The following is a 16004-nucleotide window of genomic DNA, read 5'->3' on the forward strand; positions in this document are numbered from 1 at the left end:
CATGAAAACTGCCCCATCAGACTGGCAAGACCCCACCTGTAAGATCTGAGGCAGCCCCAGAGTCCTTCAGTTCTCAAATATAAACTGCAAATTGCCTCCTTCTCTAGAGCAATTCCTGGAAGTTCTCCAAGGTACCAGCCCCCTTAGCAGCAGCAGGAACCTGAGTTTGGATGGGGTTCAGCTGAATGCAGCTCCCAGTGATTTCTCTGCCAGGAACAGCAGGTCGGACTGAAGCCCTAGCAGCTGGGCTTTATCATGGAGGCATTCCAAGAAGGAGAGATTGATGGGTTCTCCATGGTGGCCAGCATGTGGTAGATGGGTCTACATAAAGCCCTGCTGCACCTGTAGCCCAGCAGCTAATCAGCACCTGACCCAGAACAAATGCAAGACTCACACAGACTATTCTGGTACAATGAACAAAACACTCTGCTTGCAGTCAAAAGACCTGGGTTCAGATTCTGCTTCCAACACTTCCTAAGTATGTGACCAGGGCAAAATCAATTTTGGTCTCTGAGCCTCAGTTTCTTCATCTGTAAAATGGAGGAAATCTTGCTCTCTCTACCTTTCTGATAGGTTATTTTGAGAAATCAGTTGAAAAATTCGTACAAAGACACTATAAAAGTGTTTCATGAATAAACAAAATACTATTTCAGAAACCTAGATATATATTTAAAAGCACTGGAGACATAAAAATGATTTCTAAGAAGTTCTTCCTACCATCAAGATAATGAGCCCAGAGATCTTTTTATTTCCACTGCCTGGTCATGCCAATCAATCCTCCATACTACTGTCAGAATAACCCTCCTTATGCAGAGTTGTGGTTATGTCTCTATTGTGCTTAAGTCTCCAGTAGCTCTCTAGTATCTCTGTCTATCCACCCACCCACCCACAGACCCATCCATCCATCTAACTGTCCATGCATCCATTCATTCACCAGTATTAATACCTGCTATATGTAGTCTTGTGGAGTGAGGGGAGTAGATCATAGTTCAGATAAGACATGGTCACTGCCCTCATGAAATTTATAAGACACCAGTAAAGTAGGCAGCTAGGTGGTGCAGCGGATAGAGCACTGGGCCTGGAGTTAGGAAGATTCATCTTCTTAAGTTCAACTCTGGTCTCAGTCACTTCCTAGCTGTGTGACCCTGGGCAAAATCATTTCACCCTGCTTGTCTCAATTTTCTTAGCTGTAAAATGAGCTGGAGAAGGAAATGGCAAACTGCTCTGATACCTTTGCCAAGAAAACCCCAAAAGAAGTCACAAAGAGTCAGACATGATTAAAAAAAAATGATTGAACAACAACAACAAAGCAGTAAACATAAATTTAAAAGACAATTTTATAAGTTAATTGCCTCAAAGTAAGAAAACAAGATGTTATGTGAATCCCATGAGGGATGAAGTGATCATGGAAGCCTTCTGGGAGGAAATGGCTTTCACGGAAGGCTAAGAATTCATCAGGTAAATAGTGACAAAGGGTATATTTCAGAGAACAACTTGGCCAAAAGCACAGAGGTCAAAGAGTACAGGGCACATTTAGGGGACAGAAAATCAATCTATTTTCTTAGATTGTATGTTGAGATAGGACTGGAGAGAGAAGGCTGCCTTCAATTAGAGAGAGTCCACATGTCAGTCAAATGAGTTTGAATTTAACACTGTAGACAATGGGGTCCACTGGAGACATCTGAACAGAGAAGAGATGCCTCCACATCTCGGCATAAGAAGTATAATTCAGGCAGTGGTGTGAAGGACAGATTGGATGGAGCAGAGAGTGGAGGCAGGAAGATCTGTGGGGAGGCTCTGGAAAAAAACCAGACAGGTGATGATGAGAACCTGGATAAGAGTGGTGGCCATGTGATTTTTCAACATTTTTATTTAAAATTTCGAGTTCCAAATTCTATCTCTCCTCCCCTTCCCTTAGGTGGTTAAACAATCAGATAACGGTGATGCATCTGCGATTTTGTAAAACATTTCCATATTAGTCATTTTATACAAGAAGACTTTAATAAAATTTAAAAAAGAATGAAAGAAAGTGAAAACCAGCATGCTTCAGTCTATGTTCAGTTAATATCAGTTCTTTCTCTGGAGGCAGATAATACACTTCATCGTTAGTCCTTTGGGATTGTCTTAGATTGTTGTATTGCTGAGAAGAGTTAAGTCATTCACAGTTCTTCATAGAACAATATTGCTGTGGCCACGTGATTAGAGAAGCAGAGATGTATGTGACAGCTGCTGAAGAGGGGGAATCAAGAGAACCTAGTGACTGAACAAACGTGGTCTGAGAGAGAGTGAAGAGTCAGCATTGACTTGGGTTTCAAACATGGGACATTAGAAGGGGAGTGATGCCATTAGCAAAGGTGAAAATAGGAGGTTGTTTTGGTGAGAAGAAAACAGATTGAACTGGGATATGATAAGTATGGCTCTCCAGGGCTACACATAAGTAGATGTGCCAATAGACAACTGAAAATGAAGGTCCGAAGCATGGAGCTGCATCTGTAAATGCCACCTCACCCCCTGGCACTCTACCAACAAAAGTGTACTGAGCGCCTGCTATGGAGCAGGTCCTAGGCAAGGTGTTGGACAAATAAGGAGCTCACTTTTCCTAACCAAGGTATTGTTGCTGCCTATGACCCTAGTCCAGAAATGCCCATGTTCTGGGAGTCAGAATTTGAGCTTGTGGAAGGAAGGGAAGGGAGGAGGGACATATGTATTCAGTGTCAACAGAGTTCCAAACACTGGGCTAAACACTTTACAATTATGATCTCATTTGATCCCCACAACAAACCTGGGAGGTAGATGCCATTGTTGTCCCCACTTTACAGTTGAGGAAACTGAGACAGAGGTTAGGTAGCTTGCCCAGGGTCAAATAGCCAGGAAATGCCAAAGGCTATATTTGGCCTCCTGTCTTCCTGACTCAGTTCTAAGCCCTCTGTCTGCTGTGCTATCTAGCTTTCTCTGTCTCTAGTGGAGAGCTGATGACTTTGCTTATCCAGGAGTCTGATGACTTTGCTTAATGCAGGATGATGACACTGGATGGTATATCATGTGTGAGAAGTTCATCCTAGAGTTTTTCCCCTCCCACCAATCCCATTTAGGTGCCATTCCTTTGGTTTAAGGAACAATAATGTATGTGGGAGGGGGGAGAGGGAGAAGTGCATATCGTGGATGGTAGACAAGAGCTGACTTAAATGATAATGTAACCACAATTTCCAAAGAGTTGCCATCCAAAGGGCAATGGAGAAGTCATGAGCATGCTCTAACATGGTTCTACTTGTATCTCCTATCCTATCTAAGTAGGAAAGTTTGAACTCTTGACAAAATGTAGACATGGACAAGGAGATGGGCAAGTCATGGGAACTGGGGTGTGGGATAAAAAAAAAAAACCATTTGTAAACCATTCAAGAGGAAAGCCTTCTGGAGATCAGAAAGAACCTATATGGAGGCTCTATGGGGAAATAAAATATGGACTAGAATCTCCCAGAGTGAGAAGATGAAGGTGTATTTTAATTTACAAAGATTGGGGAAAGGATACCTACATAAACTCAAGGTTGCTCTCATCTATCAAAATTTGTATTTAAAAAAAATCTTTCCAAAGTGAGATCCATTCCAGAGTGGAAAAGGTTGTCTTCTGAGATAGTTCCTGATTACTGCTGGTGTCCAAGCAAAGAGTCAATGACCACTTGCCAAGGGTTTTGTTGAAGTGCTTTCTCTTTAATTACAGATGGTGCTGAATAACCCAGAGGTCCCCTATCAGCTTGGAGATGTTAGGATGCCAGGCTCTTCCCCATGGATTTAGGTTTGTTTTAGGTGTCAGCCCTAGAGATCTTGATCAAATTAACTAATTATTAATCTTAATATAACTAAATATTAATTAAATCCATGGTTTCCTAATGAGTCACCAGAGAGGTCCACCCAACCCTGAGTACACTCAAAATGCCACGCACTTCAGGGTCAGACTCAGCCTTTGACACCCTCCCCACACACACACCTAATCTCTCTCAGTTCACAAGCCAGTGGAAGTTCTACAGGCTCCAGAATTCTCCAAGGTTAGCTTCTGCTTTGAATATCTGGGATCCTTCCTTCACATCTGTGCTGCCTGGCCTAGTCAACATAAATCTTATGGGGAGAAGGTAAGCAGGAAAGGTAAAGAGAAAGAGGTCTGGAGTGGAGGAGGGATTCCTAGGGCTCAAAAGCATTCATCAATATGGCAGCGGGTGCTGGGACATGCTCCAGAGCTTCCTGATTTCCAAGTTTGGATCGTCCAATGGAAAGGATGATATTCATAGCCCTAAATGGGACTTTTCCCCAGGGAATTGAAAATGTAGATGGTCCCAATGGCACTTGTAATCCTTTAGCAAGTTAGGAATATCTGAAGTAATAGCTTAGTATCACAACCATTTAATTAATGTAGGAGGCTACCAGACTGCATGCCCTTCCCTCCATCATCCCAGGACCAATCCTGCAGTGTCTGGGGCTTCACCCATAGGAGGCATATCCTAAGTTCCCTAAGTCTCCCCACCATGTGTCATGGTATCCTAAGCTCCCCCTCCCATCGACTGAACTTATTTCAGACCATTGGTTAGAGCAAGATCACTGCACCACAGTGGGTGAATTGGAGCCTTCCTAGTATTGAGATTGTCACCCCTTGAGAATATTTATGATCCCCCCTTCTCCAGCCCCTAGCTCAGTGAGTTCATGATTCTGTCCCTTCCAACTCCAAGATTCTATGGTCCTGTAAGGAGAAAGATACACATGTGCGATCTCTGGCCTAAGTTCATGTGCTTCCCTAAATGTCCCATTGCTTTCCAAGAAGCAATTTAATCATTCATCAAAGTGACAGCTGAAACTTTCTCTTTGTCCCCTTTGGTTACAATTCCATCAGAGCCTCTTCAGTATCTCATCGTGACATGAAGCAATCCAGGGTCCTTGAGGCTATGCTAACCAAGTACAAACTCTGTCAGGTCCCACCTAGGAAGGTTTGAAGCCCAGAGGACAGCAGCCTGGGACAGAATCAAGGGGAGGCAACTTTTGCAGAGCAGGCCATGTAGCTAGGGGCATGAAGGAGGTGCCTAGTTAAAATCAATGACCCTTTGAGGATTGGTTCTGACTAAAATGGAGAAAAGCTACAGCTTCTCTGGAAAATTGACCCTGTTGCTTAATGACATGACCCTAGTCTTTTGCAAGAGGCCTTAGCCTGAGCCTGGCCCTGCTGTCCCAGCTGTGACTCCCCAGAAACCTGCTGACGATGTTGGGTCCTCAGGCAGAGGTGCAGGTGATGAGTGTTCAATGGAGCTAATGCCTCTGGCTCTAGGCTCCGAGGCTTCCTGGAGAAATCTTCTCCCCATCTGAAGTCACTCAATTGTATCTTCTTTGTTTGCAGAAGGGGCTCTTTGCAGAGCTGAGTTTGCTCTGTATAAATATTGTCACTGTGACTGTGCCTACAGTCTGCCAAATATTGTCTGTTGTTGCTTAAAAGAAAAGAAAAAAAAACTTCTTTCATTATTTTTCTGTTGTCCCTGGAAAATATGGGCTCAGGGCCTGGTTACCCTTGCCCCACTCCCTGACTGATTAAAGGCAGTTCAGAAGAGCGGGGAGTGCCCAGGATTAGGAGTTAGCAATGAATGGGTTTGACAGGCTTTGAGTCCCAGATCTCCTTCTGGAGCCAAGTTGTAGGGTCACAGTATCCAATTTTTAGAGCTCAGAAGGACCTTTGGGATCATATCATCATTGGATCAGAAATTTAAAATAGGGATTCTTAACCAGGAGTCCATTGATCAATCTCAGGAGTCTAGGAACTTGGATGGGGGGGGGGGGAGAAAGGAAAGATTCATCTTTATTTTCATCAACCTTTAACTGAAATTTAACCTTTCCTTCAATTATTAATTTTTTTTAAAAAATATTCAGTGAATGGAACCCTAGATTTTGCCTTTTTGAAAAAGGGCACCAGTTACACCCGAAAAGTTAAGAACCCCTGACTTAGATGGCTCAACCAAAGAGGAGACTGAAGCCCAGAGACACCCAGACTTTCCCAAAGTCACAGAGTTGGCAAGTGTCTAAGCCAGGATTTGAACATGAGTCTTCTGGTTTAAAGCCAGCCCTCTTCTACTGTATCAATCCTGGAAAATCAGCTTCCCATCTTCCCTGGTGATGGGATGATAGAACTGAAATCAGTTCCCCATCAGTGTGCTGAATGAACAAGGTGATGGCAGCAGTGAGCATGGGTTAGGCAATGTGATGAGGGAAAGCAACTTAAAACCAGAGCCCCCACCCCCAACCCCCATTTCTCCTTGACTACCTCAGTCAAGGCTTTGCTGCTCAGGGAAATAACCCTCCAACGTAAGCCTGGGCTCTGCAGTCAGGAAATGGCCTAGTCTCAAAGTCAAGGGACCTGGATCCAAATCCTTCCTTGGACACCTCCTGATGTGCCCAGCTGCATGTTTACACTGTCACCCACACCTCCTCCAAGGCAGGGCTATGAGAAGCAGACTTTGTAAACTGCTGAGTCTGAGTGGCCGTGATTCCCAGGAAGCACTGCTCCTCCATGTGGCCCTCAGGAAAAGTCAACCCCTAAGCTGGCAGTCTAGCATTGGGAATTTGATCCTGCTCTTGGCAGCTGTCAGAGCTTCATCGAATCCAAAGGACTCCAGGGGCCACTGTGCCCCCCCCGCCTGAACAGGAATCCCCTCTCTGCAATGCTCAGTGAGAGGGCATTAGCCACCAGCCAGGAGGAAGCCATTACCCCTTGAGGGTGCCTCTTTCACTGTGGGATAGCTCTGTTCGTGTTTCCTTATGCCAAGCCTAAATCTTCCCTTGACATTTCCACTCACCTCTTTAATTTTTCTCCCTTCTAGGGCTAAGCAGAGCTAGCCTGATCACTCTTCTGCATAAAATTCTTTCGGATACTTGAAGATGGGTATCCCATTGCCCTTCACCGCCACTACTCAACCAAGTCTTCTCTTTTCCAGGCTAAACACTCCATTTCTTTCAAGTGATCATCACATAACCCCCTGTGGCCCAGGTATAATCCAGTTTATCAACATTCTCCTTAAATTGTGGTACCCAGAAATGAATGTGAGCTGTCAGATGAGGTCTGCTGGGGAAGAAGACCAAGGGATGACCCTCTCCTGCAGCTTCCTGGGAGCTCAGCCTCTCTCAACAGCTCATCTTGGCTTCCATGTCTATATCATCTTCCTGATGCATACTGTTCAGGCAGTCTAGGAATATCCCCAGGGCTTCTCAAGGCAAATGGCTGCTGCCCAACTGTGACAAGCTCACCTTGTACTTATGAAGTGGTTATTTTGGCATCACTAGCTCTGGGTAATGTAACCACTCTGTCCCACTAAGAATGCCACTTCAGGTGCAGCCAAGTGAAAACATCCCAATTTGGGGCTCAATTCTCTACCAAGGGGATGTAGTTCTGAGGGGCCTGGAGGGGTCTGGACCTAAGGTGTTGTCCTGGGGACATGGGATCATTAGATGTGAAGCTGTTGTGGTTTATGTGTGATCATCAGAGACACCTGATGTCCTGGAGACACTTGCCAGAAATATTTGATCATTTTATGGAACAATTAAAATGTATTGTCTTTTACAGAACATGGCTTAGAAAGAGATTCAAGATTTCCCTCCAAAAGTAGATGATTCCATTCCCATAGGAATACCTTCCCTCATGGCAGGCACCAGTCCCTCCACATCTCAGTTGGTGGTTGGGTGAATATATGTCCTGAAAGAGAAAAATCCATCCCTTGAAATGGGCTTCCCTCTCACCCACTAATACCACACAGTGATATTCTCCTTCTAGCACTGACTCATGTAACTAACATTCCCAGGAAGTCCTCTCTGATCAGAAAATCACAAAACCCAAAATTGGAAGAGACTTTAGCAGGCACCCAATCTCACCTGTGTCTGACCAAGAACAAAATCCTTGATAAGTGGTCCAGATTGCCAATAGCATGGTATGATGGAGTCAGAAGACCTGGGTTCAAATCCTGCCTGCAATGTTTACTACCTAGGTGACCTTGGGCAAATTACTTTACCTCACTGGGCCTCAATTTTCTCATTTCGAAAAGGAGGGGCTGGGACTAGATGCCCTCCCGGTTCCTTATGATCTTAAGTGTGATGTGGAACAAATGATCTCAGTGGGCCTCAGTTTCCTTCTCTGTAAAATGAAGGGTCCCTTTCTATTCTATATCTGTTGTCCTATAAAATGATATTGGGGACATAAAACACCATGTAAATGTCAGCTGTTCTAATTGATTAATTCATGTCTTTTTTTTTTTAAATTAGCAGACCCTGAAAGCCCAAGTGCTGCCCCTGCAACCTCTGGCCCCTGGGCTCCCTGAAGCCCAGCTGACTTGTATTAGCAGATAGCTAGGCACTGGGGAAGGTCTCTGTTCTGGGAGTCTCCTTCCCAGGACTCCTCCAGGCTCACCCAGAGCAGATGCGCCCTTTCCAAATGCAGTGTCTCCAAATATCATGAAATCACAGAATTCTGCCTAGAACTAGACTGAGACTCCCAAGGGAGCCACATCCACCCAGGACTGGGGGAAAACCCCCTCCTCATCATCTCCTACAGCACGCAAGCCCCAACCTTCCCTTGGAGCCTTGAGTGACAAGAGCCAACTATGTCTGGAGACAGCCTCTTCCACATCTGGGCCTTTCCAACTTTTAGAGATATTTTCCCCATCTCAATCCGAAACTCAAGCTAAGGCTTCCCATCCATTGCCCTTCATTCTGCCCCTCCCCCTGGGGACAACTTCCTTACCTCCCAACACAGAATTCAGAGGAGGGAGGCAAGTGACCTTTGGTATTCCCACTCTACATGACATCAGTCACTCATTCCCTTCTATGCCTGGAAGAGACACTGAGTACAAACTCCCTTCTCCACCTGATAAGGGCATTCACTCTGTGGCACTGCAGACTCTGCTCAGACATTCCCACTGACAGAGAGCTCACTACCTCCCTGAGGCGGCCCATTGCTGATCATCAGATTGCTCCAATGGTCATCCTTGTAGAATGACTCCAATGCCACTTTGTTTGGTTTTAACCAAAGGCCATTCATTCCTCTTCTCTCAGCATTACTTTCCTTGTCTGTAACACACACAGATATATACACATAATTTATATTTGTTTTTTATTTATAAATGTATTTAATTTTATTTATATTTAATATTTATTTATAAATCTATATGCAATAAAGATATATGTATATATATGCATATACACACACATATACACATATATACACACACATACACACAGACTGGTGCTGCCAACCTCACGGGGTGGTTGTGAGGAAATTACTTTGTGAGTTCAAATTGTTATAAAAATAGGACTAAGTTTTATCATAACTTGGAGAATTCTCAGTCATTGCTTGTCATTTGGCCCTCTTTAGCCATACAAAGTCTGTAATATCAATCAATTAACCAGTATTTATTGTATACCTCCACTGTACCAGGCACTGTACTAGATATACAATGGAATAGATTCTGCCTTTGAGAAGCTTGTATTTTATCTGTAATCACACAAGCATTTGTTAAGGGCCTACTAGAAGGAAGGAAGGAAGGAAGGAAAGAAGGAAGGAAGGAAGGAAGGAAAGAAGGAAGGAAGGAAGGAAAGAAGGAAGGAAGGAAGGAAGGAAGGAAGGAAAAAGAAAGAAGGAAGGAAAGAAAGAAAAAAGAAAGGAAGGAGGAAAATAAGCATTTATTAAGCACCTACTATGTGCCAGATATCTAGGTATTAAGGGTACAATGACAAAATTGAATGACAAACAATGAAAACAATGACAAAACCTTGCCCACAGGAAGCTTCCATTCTGGCTCCACTGCATATTATGTGAAAAGAGTTGTGATGGGCTAGGGTTACAAAGATGAAACAAACATCAAGTCCTGCCCTCCTTAGTTAGTCCATTCAGAAGGAAGTGCTTTCTCCCCAGCAGAGTGCATGCATGACCAGATAGGCTGGGACGGGGCAAAGGAGGGGCTCTGAGCAGCCCAGTGGAGTCTGAGAAGGGAAAGTGGAGTTCTGGCTGGGCAGGAAGCAGGACAGACACATAGAGGGTGGTGATCTGAAGTGAGCTGTGAAGAAAGAGAAAGATTTTGCCCCTAAAGTTGAAGCGTGGTGACTTTTTGAGGAAAAGGGGTCTAGGGAAATAAACCACTGTGCTTTCATGCATCTAACTCTTTAGGGCTTACTTCTGAAAGCTTTGCTGCAAGATAATATTATTAAATACCATATTTTACATGAATGTGCATGGCTTCCTCTCATTTGAAGGGATCTCAGGAGGCTTGTGGAAGGTACAAAGACCCAAGTAATTCTGGAGAAAATGAACCCCGCTCCCCTCCAATGCACCCCAGCCCCATTCCTGATATAGACCTAGCTTTTCAACTCCTTGAGGGCAGGGACTATCTGGCCTTTCTTTTTTATTCCCAGCCCTTAGTATAGTGCCTGGCACTTAGTAGGTGCTTACTAAATACTGTTGACTGATTGAAAAAAAAAAAGAATTGAATTCCTTTTGTGCATCATCCTCTGCACAGCAGAGTTCCTTGATAGTATATGAATGTGTGTGTGGGGGAATTGGGGGGGTCAAGGCCCTCTGTGAAGTGCAGGGGGGGGTTAGTGAAAGAAATTAATTGCCCTAATTAATTGACCCTTTCCTTCTGGGACAAACCAGTGCCTGTAGAGAGCAGGATGGAGAGATGGAAGAAGCATCAGATTTGGCTGATACCCAGTAGCCGGGTGACCTTGGGCCAACCTCTTCCTCCCCTGTAAGACAATGGATAGGACCAGATCAGAGATGGCCACAAGCAGCCCAGGACATCCCTGAGTGCCTGGAAATGAGATTAAAATGAAATTGGGAAGTATTTGACACAATCAATAAAAATATAATAAGACACTGATAGTATCACATTTTGAAACTGAGTTGATGTGCCTTGGGCAGGGATCCTTGTGAGTGGTTTAGTGGCCTCCATTTGTCATTGAGTTGGACACCACAGTTTTAGATGGGATACTTGAGAGCAGGGATTAATTCTGCTTGACCTTATGCAAGTCACTTAGCCTTGGTTTGCCTCAGTTTCCTTATCTGTAAAATGGGGATAACAACAACTTACTGGGCTTTTGCTTTCTAGATTTCAGGATCCCCAAAGATCCATGACTAGATCAGTGTAGACAAACCCTCGAGCAATTGGAAGAGGCCTCAGAACTGAGGACTCAAAGCTGGGAGGGGCTTTAGAAAGGGACATGTCAGACCTGAGAGGGGTCTCAGGACAGAGAATATCAACTGGGAGGGGCCTTAGTGATCACTTTGTCTGACCTTACTATTTTACAGATGAGTACACTGAGGCAATCTCTAGCAGAAACAAAAATTGAACTACCTTCTATGTTGACCAGTTTGGTGCACTTGTCCCTATACTTTTTTTTTTAGGTTATATATGTGCATTTATGCAAAACACCTCCATAGTAGACATGCTGTGAAAAACTAACTCTATTTCCCTTAATCTTATCCCACCCATCCCTTTATTCTATTCTTTCTTTTGACCCTGTCCCTCCTCAGAAGTATTTGCTTCTGATTCCTCCCTTTCCCAATCTGCCCTCCTCTCTATCATTCTCCTACTCTCTTGTACCCTTCCCCCCTATTTTCCTGTAGGGTAAGACAGATTTCCACACCCAATTGAGTGTGTATGTTATTCCCCCCTTAAGTCAAATCCTATGAGAATAAGATTCACTCATTCCCTCTCACCTTCTCCCATTTCCCCTCCACTGTAACAGCCTTTTCTTTTCTGTTTTTTTTTCTTTTTTGTGGGATAATTTACCCCATTCTACCTCTGCCTTTCACCTTCTCTGAGTATATTCCTCTCTCACCCCTTAATTTTATTCTCCAGATATGACCCCTTCATCTTCAACTCATCCTACGCCCTCTATCTGTCTATTTATATCTATATATACATACATATAATTTTTTCCCCTCCAACTACCCTAATACTGACAAGGTCTCATGAGTTACAAATATCATCTTTCCATGCAGGCATACAAACAGTTCAACCTTAATAAGTCTCTTATGATTTTTTCTTTCCTGTTTACCTCTTCATGTTCCACTCGAGTCTTGTATTTGAAAATCAAATTTTCTGTTCAACTCTGGTCTTTTCATCAAGAATGCTTGAAAGTCCTCTATTTTACTGAATGACCATTTTTACCCCTGCAGGATTATACTCAGTTTTGCTGGGTAGGTGATTCTTGGTTGTAATCCTATCTCCTTTGTCCTCCAGAATATTATATTCCATGCCCTGCGGTCCCTTAATGTAGAAGCAGCTAAATCTTGTGTTATCCTGATTGTGTTTCCACAATATTTGAATTGTTTCTTTCTGGTTGCTTGTAATATTTTCTCCTTGGCCTGGGAATTCTGGAATTTGGCTACAATATGCCTAGGATTTTTCCTTTGGGGATCTCTTTCAGGAGGAGATCGGTGGATTCTTTCCATTTCTCTTTTGCCCTCTGGTTCTAAAATATCAGGACAGTTTTCCTGGATCATTTCTTGAAAGATGATATCTAGGCTCTTTTTTTGATCATGGCTTTCAGATAGTCCAATAATTTTTAAATTCTCTCTCCTGGATCTCTTTTCCAGGTCAGTTGTTTTTCCAATGAGATATTTCACATTGTTTTCTAATTTTTCATTCTTTTGGATTTGTTTTACAGTGTCTTGATTTCTCATAAAGTCACTAGCTTCCAATTGCTCTATTCTAATTTTTAAGGAAGTATTTTCTTCAGTAATCTTTTGGACTTCCTTTTCCATTTGGTCAATTTTGCTTTTTAGGGCATTCTTCTCCTCATTGTCTTTTTGGACCTCTTTTGCCATTTGGGTTAGGCTATTTTTTAAGGTGTTATTTTCTTCAGTATTTTTTTGGGTCTCCTTTAGCAAGCTGTTGACTTGTTTTTCATGACTTCCTTGCATCACTCTCAGTTTTTCCTCTACTTCTCTTACTTGTTTCTCAAAACCCCTTTTGAGCTCTTCCAAGGCCTGAGACTGATTCATATTTTTCTTGGAGGCTTTGGATGTAGGAGCTTTGGTTTTGTTGTCTTCTTCTGGTTGTATGTTGTGATCTTCTTTGTCACCAAAGTAAGATAATATAGTCTAACTCTTTTTGCGCTGCTTACTCATGATACCGGCCAATTACTTGAGTTTTAAATTCTTTGTTAAGGTAAGAGTCTGCTTCCAATGTGAAGAGTGTACTGTCCCAAGCTTCGGGGGTTTGTACAGCTGTTTTCAGATGTACTTCTAGGGACCTGTAAATTTTCAGTTCTTCCAAGGTGGTATGATAAGAGGTGAGGTGTTTTCTCTCCACCACCACAACAAGCACCACCACCACAAGCTCCACCGCACCAGCATTTCTCCTCGCCCTAGGACTTCCTCTCAGAACTGTGACCTAGATCCAAGCACCGGTAAAGCAACAGATTCCTACCTCAGCACTGGCAAAGAGATCCTTGCAACCCCCCTCTGATCAGCCACTCGATTCCCCCTCAGTCTGTGGGCCAGAAGCTCAGAAAAAGCCACAGCCCCGGGCCACACTCGAGACTTGCTGCTGAGACCTAGCTCCTCTCTCACCGCAGTCACAGACTTTTCCTACTGACCTTCTAAGTTGTCTTTGGTGTTCAGGGGTTGAGAAGTCTGGAAACAGCCACAGTTGCCCATGATTCAGCCCTCTGAGACCTGCTGCAGGGTCACTGCAGCCTGAGCACCCACCCGGAATGGCGCTCCTCTCCCTGCCCCACGCGATATACCTTTCTGATCAACCATCCAGGTTGTCTTGGGCTGGAAATTTATTTCACTCTGTCTTTTTGTGGGTTCTGCTGCTTTAGAATTTGTTTAGAGCCAGTTTTTTAGGTATTTGGAGGGCTCTGGGAGAGAGTTCAAGACAGTGACTGCTTTCCCTCTGCCATCTTGGCTCCACCCCCCCCATACTTCTTCAACCAAAGGTTTTCTCTCTTAGTAGGACTGATCAGAGCTTGATCTCAGGGGCTGGGAAAGGTTTTGCTATCTTGGGGTCACCAACAGTCCATGAGGATGCATTGGGAAAGGGGTGCATTCCAATAGAGGAGACACATTGTGGAGCCTCAAGCAACCTTTGCTAATTGACTGAATGAGCAAATGAATGAATGAATGAATGAATGAATGAGTGAGTGAATGAAAGCTGTGAGATGGGACATCCCCAATGGATAACAACTGTACATTCAGGCCAAATCTAAATCCCGTGGCGCTCCACCTTCCTTGCCCTCTCCTCCAACGTGCTGCTGGCCTCCTATAGGACTCAATGCTTCACAGCTCCCAGACAGCCCAGTCCACTTTCACCCATCAGTCTACCCGGCAGTGTAGGCACTGGAAAGAACATTGATCTTGGGCCTGAGGGACCTGACTGCTAATCTCAGCCCTGTCACTTGCTCTTGTGACCTCGGACTTCATGTCCGCACCATCTCTGTGGGATGTGGGCCTCGGTTTTTGAGTCTGCAAAATGAGCGGGCTGGTCTAGCCACCCACTGAGATCTCTTCTAGCCAGAGAGCTGTGGTCCCAGATAAGAAATATGAGCACTGAAGGTGGCGGGGGGAGGACCAGCCTGCTTGTGCCTGATGCCCTCCCCCTGCTCAAGGAGACACTGGCTGGGTTGAAGTGCACCATCGGGACAGTTTGATATATTCTTAGTGCTTCCTACTTATTTAATTTTCTTTCAGCATCATAAAGTAAACATGTTTATATTCATGTTTCCATAGATCACCAGGTCCTTCCATCCTTTATTCATTTCCAGTATTTTTCCAAAATGCGCTTTTTTATTTGTATTATTTTTTATTTTGTGCTGGCTTTCTGAGGATGGGGGCAATTGGATAAATCAGAGAAATAAATAATAGACAAAAAGACATTTCCGCTGCAGCAAAATCAAGTCTAAGCTTTCCTTGGAGAAAAATGAAATACTGGGGAAAGTGACAGAGTTTCAAAGGCTTCAGGCTGCTCCCCCCACCAGCTTCAAAAAAAGGAGAGCAATCTGGGAATGGATGCTGCAGCCCTGGGAGGACCAGCTTCCCTGCTCCGATCCCTCTGAGTCCCCCCAAGTCCAAGGACCTTCTCCAAGCTGGCATAAAGCACAAACTCCACAATATGGCAGTCAAGACCCTCCACATTGTAGCCTGGCCCCATCTCTCCAGCCTCAGCTCCCGCCCCCTGTCAAGGTAATGGTGATGGTGACAGTTCTAATAATAACAGTAATAATAGTGGCAAGACTTTCTATAGCACTTTGAGGTTTGCCAAATGATTTACATATTGATCATCTCAACAACCCTGGGAAGTAGGGGCTATTATAATCCCCACTTTACAGATAAGGAAATTGAGGCAGAGAAGTTAACTGACATGCATAAGATCATCCAACTAGTAAGAAACTGAGGCTGGATTTGAACTCAGGTCTTCCTGATTCCAAGCTCAGTGCTCTAACCACTGTGCTACCATGCTACCGGAATGGATTGTGACCATGTGGTCTATATTCCAGTAAATAAGAGTGACTAAGTCATGGAAAAAGCACTGGCTTGGGAGCTGGAAAAACAAAACAAAACTGGCCTGGAATTTGAGCCCTGCTTCTCACTACCTGCGGAGCCTAGGGGAGCTCATCCCTATCCCTGAGGCTAAGTTTCCTCTGTTGTGGAAGATGCCATGACACAGCTGGAGGTCACCTGGACAAGGCTGCCTAAAGGGAGGCCTGGCTTGAGTATCCCCCCTCTCTTGGGGTCAATCAAAGCCAGACTGCGTCACCTTTTAGGGAGAAGCTAAAGTAACCCATGTTGGGGGAGGGGGAGAGGAGTGAGGGAGGAACCTGGTGGCAATCGGCCCTGTCACCCTGTGTGACTCTGGATAGTCAGAGAGGGAGGGGGAGGAAGAGTGGGGCCAACTAACAGGCTAAAGGATTCAGTTCCAAAAGCAGGGTGGTCAGTCAATATACATTTATTGAGCACCTACTATGTGCCAGGTTGGTCAGCT

The 16004-nt window shown here is 44.3% G+C and overlaps 1 pseudogene; it reads right to left on the reverse strand.

Moving 5' to 3' along the window:
- The window catches only part of LOC114037416, a 193303-nt pseudogene extending 178643 nt beyond the window's left edge, over positions 1-14660 (reverse strand).
- Between the last annotated feature and the right edge of the window lie 1344 nt (positions 14661-16004).

The sequence above is a fragment of the Vombatus ursinus genome, unplaced genomic scaffold (genome assembly GCF_900497805.2).
Source record: "Vombatus ursinus unplaced genomic scaffold, bare-nosed wombat genome assembly UNPS02010394.1, whole genome shotgun sequence".
In the NCBI taxonomy this organism is placed as follows: Eukaryota; Metazoa; Chordata; class Mammalia; order Diprotodontia; family Vombatidae; genus Vombatus; species Vombatus ursinus.